Source organism: Nicotiana tomentosiformis, chromosome 4 (assembly GCF_000390325.3).
Source record: "Nicotiana tomentosiformis chromosome 4, ASM39032v3, whole genome shotgun sequence".
NCBI classification, from domain to species: domain Eukaryota; kingdom Viridiplantae; phylum Streptophyta; class Magnoliopsida; order Solanales; family Solanaceae; genus Nicotiana; species Nicotiana tomentosiformis.
In genome coordinates this window covers 126813837-126826201 of record NC_090815.1, presented here as the reverse complement: position 1 = coordinate 126826201, position 12365 = coordinate 126813837, and the positions used below count along the sequence as shown (strand labels likewise).

At 33.7% G+C, this 12365-nt stretch overlaps 2 long non-coding RNA genes across 2 annotated transcripts; both read right to left on the bottom strand.

The window, feature by feature from the left end:
- Positions 1–2298: 2298 nt before the first annotated feature.
- On the bottom strand, positions 2299–5014 carry LOC108943394 (uncharacterized). Its single transcript, XR_004504296.2, has 2 exons — positions 4640–5014; positions 2299–2478 (listed from the first exon to the last, which is right to left on the bottom strand). It is a non-coding gene; the product is annotated as an uncharacterized lncRNA (long non-coding RNA).
- Positions 5015–10673: 5659 nt separating this feature from the next.
- Positions 10674–11465, bottom strand: LOC138909109 (uncharacterized). The gene is made up of 2 exons (XR_011415638.1): positions 11147–11465; positions 10674–11074 (listed from the first exon to the last, which is right to left on the bottom strand). It is a non-coding gene; the product is annotated as an uncharacterized lncRNA (long non-coding RNA).
- Between the last annotated feature and the right edge of the window lie 900 nt (positions 11466–12365).

Genomic DNA, 12365 nt, shown 5'->3' with positions numbered 1-12365 from the left:
AACTGAAAGGAACGAAGGATTACATGCTCATGTATAGGAGATCCAAGCATTTGGAAGTTGTTGGATACTCAGATTCAGATTTCGCTGGATGTATTGACACTAGAAAATCCACGTTTGGTTATTTGTTCCAATTAGCTGAAGGAGCAATATAGTGGAAGAGTGCCAAACAGTCTGTCATTGCTACATCCACGATGGAAGCAAAATTTATGGCATGTTTTGAAGCCACAATTCATGCATTATGGCTGCGAAACTTTATTTCAGGACTTAGGGTTGTCGACACCATTACCAAGCTGCTGAAAATTTACTGTGATAATTCTGCAATAGTATTCTTCTCCAAGAACGATAAGTACTCCAAAGATGCCAAACATATGGAATTAAAGTACTTTACCGTCAAGGAGGAAGTTCAGAAACAAAGAGTGTCACTTGAACATATTAGAACTGATCTCATGTTTGCAGATCTATTAACGAAAAATTTACAGCCAAAGATATTTAAAGAACATGTACATAGAATGGGTCTTGACTATATTTATGATTGATGTATTTATGATTTTTGACACTCTGAGCTCATTTACGTGTTTCTGATATACATTAATGATTTCCTGTTTCTCATAATGGTGTACACATTATTGTTTTGAGATGTTGCAGGATAAGTCTCAATGAGACATTATTGTGGACCATAATATTTTATAGCTTATGAACCTGATACTATAAATTACTAATATTGTAGCATATGGAAGGGAGTATGTAGAAAATTATATATAACCGCCATAACTCACATTTACTAGTTTATCATATTGTGGTATTTATGGTGGACATTATAGAAGAGATATGTTTATGCGCAACTAATGTTCCTATATTAAATATTAGTGTTATATGATTATTGGGCCAAGTGGGAGAATGTAAGATTTTCTACGTTTGTTGGTGACCCAATAAGTTTAAGGCCCATAATTAATAATTAATTAATGAGCAAATCTCATCCGTTCGATCGGTTACTTGATGGACGTACCAGATTAAGTGAGAACCTCTATAAATTGATCCTCTCCCCATCCATTAGGGTTATCGTATTTTATTCTCTCTTCCATCACTAAAGTCGGCGGTGACGAAAGCTAGGGTAAGGGGTGAGAAACTAATTTGAATTAACGCTTCCGCTTCACGATGATGACTTACGATTCATGTATGTTTTCTGTAACAATTTTATGTAAGATTATCATGTTTAAGATCCTAATATGCAATTAAAGTTTATGCTAACAGTTGTTACTGATAATGACGCTATTCTCATGCTTATAGGATCATTACAACAACTTGTCCCCTTCATACATATAATTTAACATAAAGTATTTATAATGTTTGTTTGGATTACGGGAATTGAATTCCGTTTCCCATTTCTATACGGAATCGAATTCTTCTGAATCGTGAGCTTGAATGAAATTTTACTGCCATTACAATTTTTGAGGCGACCGTTTTTTCTGCTACCTAAATTTATTTTCTATTTTTTATTCCATTACTGCATACTAGTATATGTACCCACACGATGCGCGGATCGATTCAAAGAAAAAAAAAGTAAAAAAAGATATATGTATATTGCAGATTAAATTTAGCGATTGCAATCAAAATAATTAAAACAAAAAATAAATAAATGAATTTCATTGGGTTATTTCTATATTATTGTTGGCAAGGACTACCAATCCCAAGTGACTTCCTAAGCATGAAATATTTGGTCTTGTTTTTGATCGGTTTGTTCCTCGTTATGAGTTAAAAACTTAGCAGAAGAAGAAGAAAAATTAACCTAAAAAAAGTTTAATTTCTTCGTAAGGCGAAAAACCAACTAACTCATGATTTAGCTTTGCTAATATATCCAACGGCTTGCTACTTCCTTTTAATAAGCTACCTGACAACAAAAAGAAAATTAAAGAAAGACCAAACAAATATTCCTACTAATCCATAAGGATTTAAAGTATGATTTTACATTAATTGATCAAATAAATCGACCAAGTTACTTGAATTACCATCAATAGAGTTTTTAAATACCTCAAATATCAGGGGTAAAAATAGATAAGAACTACTTCATTATAGTCAGGTCTATTGAAGGCAATAGTCTTGTCATAATCTTGTAACCACAACAGTGGCGAAGCCAAGAAATTCAACAAGGGTGTTCAAACCTTTGTCAGTGGGCTATGTAAGGGTGTTCAAAGTCTATTTTTAAACAATAATAAGTAATATTTTACCTTGTACGGAATATAATTTTCCGGCGAAGGGTGGTCAGTTGACCACCCTTGCTTGCACGTAGCTTCGCCCCTGAACCACAAAAGCTGCTAGTGGCATATGGAGCCTATCCGATATTAAAGAATAGATGTGATTTACTAGAGAAGACGAATCTCCCGTAAATCATCCAACATTTTGCAATTGTCTTTCCAATCCTTTCTTCATCAAGGATATCAACTAACGCTGAAAGAATAGTACTTGTTTGCAAGAAATACTCTACAATTTGTAAAAGCAAAAAATGTGGTTAAATGACAAATAATATAAGACCGCATAAATTATGCCCTTTGGTAGACTGCAAATTGGATTTTCGCTCAAATCTAAGTTTTGCAATAAGGAAAGGCTACTGAAAGCAACTGGAAAAGCATCATCAGATAGATTACAATTAGCAAGACTCAGAGTAACTAAGGAATTAGGTAAACTAATATGTGAAACTTAAGGACATATTTTCCCATTCAGTATGCAGGACCGCAGAAATCCATACCATGGTTAGACCTCTTCTGGAGTAGAAATCATTTGGTGAACTGCAATGTGTTTAGCATAAAGCTCTCTCAGTGAATCCATTTTATCTAGGTCCATCGGTACATAGTCAAGATTCGAGCAACCGGAGATATTTAGTGTCACCACACATTTTAGCATGCAAATGCTATCCGGAAGTCTCTGCAGATTTTTGCAATTTCTGAGATTCAAAAGAATAAGTGATTCTAGACATCCAATTGTGTCTTGAAGCTCAATCACGTATCTATAGACACTCTTTTGTTCTTTCACTTTCTCATAAAATATAATACGAACATGATAAAAAGAGATCGTTTAGAGTCTTGTAACAATTTAAGTATAACTTCATTATTAAATTTTCATTAGGACAGATAAAACAAATGATATAAAGAAGGATAAAGCTACAGAAAGCAAAACTAATTGCCTATGTAAATGTTTAAGGATTTAATATCGTTAGCGGAATTCAGCTTTAATCTAAAATATAAGTTTTGATCTTATGTACTCTAATTAGTATTGATTTAGTTCTCAGTTAGCACTCATAAGATAGAAAACAAATAACAAAAAGTAAAATAAAACTGGAAAAAATGAGAGAAATTTAATTTCCGAATAGCTCAGTATTGTCAAATTCTTGGGGATTTGATAGCTGGTCATAGGTTCTAATTTTTAAGATACATATGTTGAAATCTGGATCATGTATTTCCTCAACAGTGATCTTATGCATGAACATCAACTTAAACTTGTGGTCTTTGGTCTTCAGTTTCATATTATTTGGACAAACCACGAAATTCTTCATGATGTACAAATCCGTTTCCTTAATTTCTTGTTTGAACCTTTGGATAAAAGACCTGCCAATACTTGCGTGAATGCAGTCGCCCTAAGAAAAAACTCAATTAGTTAAAACGGAAAAGGGCCAAAAATGTTCTTGAACTATTTGAAATAGCTCAAAAATACTCTACGTTTGTTTTTGGTGCCAAAAATATCCTTTCCGTCTATATTTTGGACCACAAATGCCCTTAATCCGTTAGTCTTGCCATTGAAGGTGACATGGCAGTCCAACTGGGTTAGATTTGCTTACATGGTCATTACTTAAGCAATCTAGCATGTCAAAATTATTTTTTCAAAAAAATTATTTTTCCAGATTTAAAAAAAATAAAATTAAAAAATCAACACTTATTTCGAAAAAAGTAAAAAATTTCCGGAAAAATTATTTATTTATGGAAATTTTTATTAAAATACAAAATCAACACTTTTTCCGAAAAAAGTAAAACAATTTCGGAAAAATTATTTTTTTCGAATTTTTTTATTAAAATACAAAATCAACACTTATTCCAAAAAAAGTAAAAAATAAATTCCGAAAAAATTATTTATTTCGGAAATTTTTATTAGAATACAAAATCAATACTTATTCCGAAAAAGTAAAAAATTTTCAGAAAAATTATTTATTTTGGAATTTTTTATTAAAATACAAAATCAACACTTATTCCGAAAAAAGTAAAAAAATTTCGGAAAAGTAAAATAAGTATTGATTTTGTATTTTTTTAAAAACATTCCGGAAAAATAATATTTCCGAAAAAATAATTTTATCATGCTGGATTGCTTAGGTGGATGGCTATGCAAGTAAATCTAACCTAGTTGGACTGCCATATCACCTTCAATGGCAAGACTAACGGATTAAGGGCATTAGTGGTCCAAAATATAGACGGCAGGGATATTTTTGGTACCAAAAATAAACGGAGGAAATTTTTGAGCTATTTCAAATATTTTAAGGGCATTTTTGGCCTTTTCCGTAGTTAAAATGACTAAGTTATTCCGTATATGACTGTAAAATACTTACGCATATGTAAACAATGCAAAATAGAACGTAATCGTTAGTTTAAAACAATACCTTTTCATCCATCAGAATAATCTTAATTGAAAAAGGGTTATCAGGTCTGTTGCGATCCAGATTTGCTCAAAGCCTGACAATACGAACCTTTAATTTCCAATTCATTGACTTGCTGTTAATTTCGTTAACGAAATTTATTTCAGCCGCCATTAAGTCCTGAAATAGACAGAGGTATTTATAAATATAAGTAGAAACTCCAACAAAATACTTATAGAAACACATATAAGGCAATAGATCATCTGAAATAATTGACTTGTTGATGAGGATTCTCCAAAAAATGCATGTGAAAGGCAACGATGGCACATGAGCAAGAATCTGTGGTAAACCCCAAGATTGGTAAACAACAGTTTTCATAGATATCGGGTTTTTTTATATAACAAATTGTCGCGATCCGAAATTCCCATCTTCGAACCGTGATGGCGTCTAACATTTCACTTGCTAGGCAAGCCAACATTAGAATAATATTAACTAATTTTTAAGCAATCTTTAAATTATTAATGATCAAAGAAACAAATGCGGGAACAACGTTTGAAATACAGTGAAATAACCCATAAAAATAACGGTGTCTAAATACCATCCCAGAATTGGTGTCACAAGTGCACGAACTTCTAGAATAATACAAATAAAGGTCTGAATAAAAATAAGCTGTCTGGAAATAAACACACAACTAAAGTAAAATAGACGGGGACTTCAGAACTGCGGACGCCATGCAGTTATACCTCAAGTCTCCTCTAAATAGCTGAAATTCGAGCAAGTCTATGGTACGCCGCTGGGACCAACTCCAAAATCTGCACAAGAAGTGCAGAGTGTAGTATCAGTACAACCGACCCCATGTACTGGTAAGTGCTGAGCCTAACCTCGACAAAGTAGTGACGAGGCTAAGGCGGTTCACTTACATTAACCTGTACGCAATATTAATGACAACAACGAATAATAGAAATAAAACAGGTGACTCATTTATAATAATTGAAGCCAACTCAGCAGCCATAATCTATTATCATTTCAACCAATTCTGTTGCAGCGTGCAACCCGCTCTCACAATATATTCATATTCAATTCTGTTGCAGCGTGCAACCCGCTCTCCCAATATATATTCCTTTTTATCAAGTCTGTCATATATTTATTTCAATCAAGTATATATATAGACTTTTAAATAAGTCTGTTGCGACGTGCAATCTGATCCCCCAATATTGACTTTTCAATAAGTCTATTGTGGCGTGCAATAATAAGTCTGTTGCGGCGTGCAACCCGATCTTCCAATATGGATTTTTTAATAAGTCTGTTACGGCGTGCAACCCGATCCTCCAATATTGATTTTTAATAAGTCTGTTGCGGCGTACAACCCGATCCTCCAATATGGACTTTTTAATAAGTCTGTTGCGGCGTGCAACCCGATCCTCCAATATTGACTTTTAATAAGTCTGTTGCGGCATGCAACCCGATCCTCTAATATAGACTTTTTAATAAGTCTGTTGCGGCGTGCAACCCGATCCTCCAATATTAACTTTTAATAAGTCTGTTGCGGCGTGCAACCCGATCCTCCAATATTGACTTTTTAATAAGTCTGTTGCGGCGTGCAACCCGATCCTCCAATATATCCATTTCAATCAATTCTTATAGAAGAAATTTCTCCAATAAATATAATAATTAATATAAAATTATAAGACAACAAGCATACAATAATTATAATTTAATTATGAAACAAACAATGACAAATAACAAATTATTATAGAAATCAGGGAGAAAATAAGCAGTTTAATATTTAATATGCTAAATGTCAACTAACAATTAAAACATATAATTCAAATAACTTGTAACAATTAATGCAGGAATTCAAGAATTAATATTTGACAAAGAATAGGAGAGCAACAATTATTATAATAATTAGTTTATGATTTAAAACAATTTATGATTTTTCAAGTAAGCAGGCAAACAATAATTTGGCGATGTATAGACACTCGTCACCTCGCCTATACGTCGTTCACATGCAATTCACACAACAAATAATTTAAGGGTTCTATTCCCTCAAGTCAAGGTTAACTACAACACTTACCTCGCTTTGCAAATTTCAATCAATTATTCAACCACAACTTTTTCTTTTAATTTTTGTCTCCGAAAGCTTCAAATCTATTCACAAACAATTCGATATATTCAATACTAATCATAGGAATTAATTCCATATGAATTTATAAATTTTCGGGATAAAAATCTGAAATTCATTAAAATATTCGGCAGTGGGACCCACATCTCAAATTCTGAAAAAACTCGCAAAATCCGAACACCCGTTTGATACAAGTTCAACCATACAAAATTTGTCCGATTCCGATATCAAATGGACCTTCAAATCTTATTTTTTTTCGTTTTTGGAAAGTTTTACAAAAATTTCAATTTCTTCCATTTAAATCCGAAATAAATGATGAATATAGGCTTAGATTTATGAAATACAATCACTATATGATAAAAAATATTTACCCAGTTCGAAATCGTGAAAAACTCATTTGAAATCATCCCTAGGCCGAGTTATAATTGAGGGTTTGTGAAAAATGGAAAAAAATCCCGTTTTGGTTCTGTTTTAAGTCACAGGGGTCAGGCCTTCTTCACGTTCGCGAAGGGCCTGTCGCGTTTGCTATGAGTAGCAGCCCGTGGCTTTCACGTTCGCGAAGGCTTTACCCCCTGGCCTTCGCGTTCGCGATGAAGGAATGATCAACCCTCCCCCAGGTGTGCCTAACACTACGCGTTCGCGAGGAGCTGTTCGCGTTCGCGAAGGGTAATGCCCCCATCGCTTTGCGAAGAAGAAAACTTCAGCTGCCCAGTTTACTCTTCGCGCGAACGCGAAGAAGGACATGTCAGAACACCTGCTGCAGCAAAATACTAGATTTTCAAAGTCCAAAACATCCCGTAGCCTATCCGAAACTCACCCGAGCCCTCGGGGCTCCAAACCAAACATGCACACAAGTCTTAAAATATCATACGAACTTGCTCGCGCGATCAAATCGCCAAAATAACACCTAGAACTACGAATCGGACACCAAATCAAAGAAAGTTTTCAAGAAAACTTTAAAACTTATATTTTTACAACCGGACGTCCGAATCACGTCAAATCAACTCCGATTCTCACCAAATTTGGCAGACAAGTCATAAATATTACAGTGGACCTATACCGGGATCCGAAACCAAAATACGGACCCGAGGTCAATAAATCCAATATCAGAATTTCTTAGAAATCATTAAGCTTTTAAGCTTTTAATTTTTCATCAACATGAGTTCATCTCTGAGGTACATAGCATTGACATGCACACATGGCATACATGCATAAAGATGTATTTTACTCATTCTGTACGGTATCACGATATTCATGACTTCTCACACATATTAACATATGGGCATAGTGATGCATTTTACATTGGCTATCTGGAAAGAAAATGAAACATCTTATTTATTGTTGAAATGAGTTTTGGGAGAATTACTATCTTCAAACTTACTCATATTTTTGACAACTTCGGTAAACGAGTTGGGTTTCACCAATACACTTAGAAAGACAAAACTATTTTCAGAAATCATGTTTAAGCTGTGCATTTTATCTTTGAGTTACTTCTCTTATTACTTGCTTTATGTTGCTATGAACTGTTGTTGGTTATTGGAGTTAGACTCTGACCTTGGGTACAAGCTCGTCACTACTTTCAGCCCAGAAGTTAGTCTTGTTACTTATTGAGTTAGTTGTACTCCTACAACACTCTGCACCTCGTGTGCAGATCCAGGTACTTCCGGATACGGCGGTTGCCAGATTTGAGGATTTATCTGTGGAGACTATCAAGGTAGCTACTTGGCGTCCGCAGACCTTGACTCTCTTTCCTTTCAGTTATTGTACTATTCTATATTTTCAGAAAGTGATTTCTATCAGTCAGACTTTGTATTCATTTAGATGCTCATGTACTTAGTGATACCGGGTTTTGGGAGTGTTTATATTTGTATTTGTGAGATTTCTTCCGCTGAATTTAATTATTGTGTTTTCAAATTTAATAGATATGTAGTTTATTGAAATTATCGGCTTGCCTAGTATTGAGATAGGCGCCATCACGACGGGTGAGATTTTGGGTCGTGACATGTAATATTTACTACCTTTAAACATTTAGCGACGAGTTTACCGGTCCTAAAACACTTTTAGGACAAGAAGATCCGGTCATTAATCTTATTAAGGACCAAGCACGGGTGGTCTTAAATTCTAATTTTTCATAAATTCTCAAATCATATATATATATATATATATATATATATATATATATATATATATATATATATATATATATTCATTCTACAAATAGACAATTTACTCACAAAAAGATATTATAATGATAGATATAGTTTCACATATAATAATTAAGGACAAAAAGTGAATAGTATATGTTAGTGGCACTGTACAACCATGGTAGAATATATTTTGGAACCCTTTAGCAAAAGATCTAGTTAACACCCCAAATTTAATATAATATTTTGTCCAATATTTCTAGCAAAGTAAAAGTCAACTTGTATGTCTTCAAACCCCGCTTCTTGATTTGTAAACTTTAGCCTCCAAAACCTGTAAAAATATTCGAAAAAATTTCCTTTAATAAGATTGTAAATATCACTAGAAAATTATATTAAATAATTAAGTTTTTCAATTTTACTCTAATAATAATTTGACCTCTTACCCGAAAAAGTGTCCAAATTCACCAAGTGTAATATATATCCACTTCAAAAATAAAAAAGCAATATAAACAAGGCTGCATGAATATAAACAAAACGAATTAGAAAAACTAGGCACATCTGAAACATCAAAATGGGTTCTTGCCTTTTAAATAGAAATGTAAAGTCGAAATTCAAAAAAGATCATATTCTATACAACAGAGCAACCAGCAAAGAGCATACATAATCAAAGCCAGAACCGGAACTAAGGGAGTCAATATCTTTAATTATCTTTTAGTATTTGAAACTATACGAAGGAAATGGATCCTCAATCAAGAAGTGAGCACAGAGCTGATTCAAAAGTAATGCACCAAGAAGGTTAGCAGAAAGAAAATATTTGCAGTTCTTGGTAGAGGATTACAAATGTAAATGTTGTACAAATCGCTCTAATCTATAACCAATAACTATACACATGCAAGAAAAAAAACCATAAATCATACATAGGTAAAGAAGAGTGTTTTCAACTGCATACTCGTATGTCAGTACAAAAAACGAGCACATTCAATTTTCTATACTGAGTGTAGTCATGTCCTTTAGTAATGGGACCGAATATTTGTTCCCCCTTACTCTTTTTTACCAGTCTCAAAGCAAAATAGAGAAAGGGGAATGAACATCATTTATGGTATACGAACATATAACTTATAATATGTTACATTTTTTGTCAGAAGGTATATTATAAGTTTTCCACTAACATGTTTTGGCGTGAAACACATTTGCTAACCAAGGAGAATATACTCCCATATGCCCACACCAAACAGATTCATACATCCCTCTTTAATGTTGGTGGTTACAAACCATAACATATAATGTCAGTAGATAGACCATCGGCATTTCCTTTATTATTCTCCACCCCACTTTTCAATGCAATACCATACAAGTAACAATACCATACTCATTGATCAACAAGTTAAATGGAATACTACTGAGAGATTTTTCAGCTTTAAAAAGCTCTTCTTTAGCTATTACAGTAGCATGAAACTTTCTAACACATTAAGTAATTTATACTAGTAGCAGCAGTCTAATTATAAGATATTCACCCGTTGAGAGTAGTCTTACAAGTTGTAATAGTATAGTTGAGACTAGTTACATCAATCTCATTATTAGTTGCAATCAACTTGGTATGTTGATCAATGGTTAAAAACTGATTGAAATGAGTAAGTTGTTACTAACTTGGTATGTTGATCAATGATCACTCTCCTGATATAGTGATACCGAAGCCTAGACATTAGTGTGTTGAGCCACTGGAGGCTGGAAATTAGAGTGTTGATTTAAGAAATTTTTTTTTTAGTTCCTTCAGTTCTTTCACCTCATCTTCTACAGTAGACAACCGATCCTTCAATGATTGGTTTTGCTCTAGAGCAGAACGTAACTCAGATCGTAATTCGACCTTTGAGGAGCCGCCATTTTTCAAGTCTTTTGCTTTTACTCCACCCCCAAAGCCAAATACATGACTACGAGTTTGAGGTCCAAAGCATTTTTCCACTATCTCTATGTTAGGAAAAGATGATTCGGACTTTACCAATTCTTTGATTTGATCTTTCAAAATATATAAAGAAAATTTTCTATTAGAACCAATAACCAAAAGTTCTTACATGTTTAATTAATATAACGCACATGTTTTACAATTGTCTCTGATTCAACAAGCTTGTTGTTCTTCTTGCGAGTCTCAAATCAAATAGTTGCCAAATCTGGTGGATTGCCATCTTTTCCGCCCTTCACATTAAAGTTAAAATGTCAAATAATGCCTCCTCAATATTAAAAAAAAAAGAAAAGATATGATAACACCTTTTGATAAATAATTTCTCTAATAGGCTTGCTACCAATATGATGAGGCATCTTCAACTTAGCTCTGTTTGATGCATTCCTGTTGCTTGTTGCCTGAAAACTTTCTGTATAAAAATGTTCTTTTACCAACCACTCCCATTGTTTCTTGTCTAACCCCTTGGTATATTCTTAAGAGCCTCTTGGATCCGCTTACCCCTCATGTATTTTGCATGCAATTGTCCTCTCCATCTGTTCCACAATTCTTTCATCCATCCCAAAATATGATTGCGATGAATATCTAGGTCAATGACCAAATTTATCCTACAATAAATTAAACATATCATAATACATACTTTAGCAAAAAGGATAAAACCTTCAGGATTGATAGAACAAAGAAAAAGAAAATGATAAAACTACTTAGCAAAAGAAAATTGTAAGGTTCTAAAACTATATTTTGAGTTGTAGCAAGTAGCTTATAAACAAATTGGACACATTTGTTACCTCAATAGCTGTCCACATGTGATTTAGCTTTTCTTCTTTAATAGCATCCCATGATGATACTCCCAACAGACACATATTACTATCACGAACTATTATTCCCAAGTGCCTCGAAAATAGACTGCTATTCTTTCCAGCAGTTCGATTATTGTAAAATGTTACTTTCAACTTTTCTCCAACTTCAAGTGATGCAACTTCTTTACACTTGTTCCTCCCTCGAACCTTTTTTACCTTTTCAGTAGTACCTGAACCTGCATTGCACGATTTAGTAATATCTAAAACTATTGTATGTGTCAAGTTAATATATAATCATAGATCTGTCAAACCATACATGTTTCAAGTGTTTGCATAACTTGATCAGTGGGTGGAGGAAATGGAATCTCAGTTTGCATCTGATCTTTCCTAGGAACAAATGAGTTTTTCTTTGTAGATGCAGACGATAGAATATCAGTAAATGGAGGCAATGAAAAATTAGTTTGCATCTGCTCTTTTTCAGGAACTAGGGTGTTTTTCTTTGTTGCTTGCATTCCTTGACCAACATATAGGAGAGAATTTGATCTTGTACCATTAGAAGATATTTTGAGCAGTTATGGCCTTGCCCTCGTCCCTTTGCTAGAGCACCTAGTGGAAGGAATCCATATTTGGCAGCCTTCGCAGTGGATCCAACCTCAATTTCAAGCTTTGATCTTTTCATGTTAGGCCTACAAAACAATCAGAAGAAACCAAAATAAGAATGACATAA